We start from the raw sequence: 526 nt of genomic DNA on the forward strand, positions 1-526 counted from the left end.
ACATATAGCACGTATTTACAAGTAATTTTACGCTTAATCACATTCAAAAGCCGCGGATGTAGACGTATAGATGGTTTCAACTCCGCTACCAGGAGCTGTCAGTCGCTTCTCCGCTCTTGCTCTGCACAGCCGGTCAAGGCTCAAGGGAAGCCTTTGTGCCGCATAACACAACATTCAACATGAAATCATGCTGTCGGTGGCGGAAAGATTTTTGTGTGTATCTTTTAGCCCACAACAAAGTTTATTGCCCACACTTATTCTAGTAAAGCTGCGATATCATCGAGAGCGACGTTAGCTCGGTGGTGAGTGTGTTTCTCACTTCTCACTTCGAGGTCACTTCCAAACTCGCCTTTGGTCGCCCCTATTTTCTGTAACAACCTCACGGCGGAAGATGCTCGAGCGCGCTTGAGCTGCAGAAGGATGGGTTTATTCTCTGGAGACATAAACACTCAGCTGACTCGTTCGACGCGCTCGACCTTGACGTGGTCTTTTCTGTATCTTCGACGACGTTCCTCGATCGCATGTT

This window comes from Anopheles bellator, chromosome X (genome assembly GCF_943735745.2).
Source record: "Anopheles bellator chromosome X, idAnoBellAS_SP24_06.2, whole genome shotgun sequence".
NCBI lineage: Eukaryota > Metazoa > Arthropoda > Insecta > Diptera > Culicidae > Anopheles > Anopheles bellator.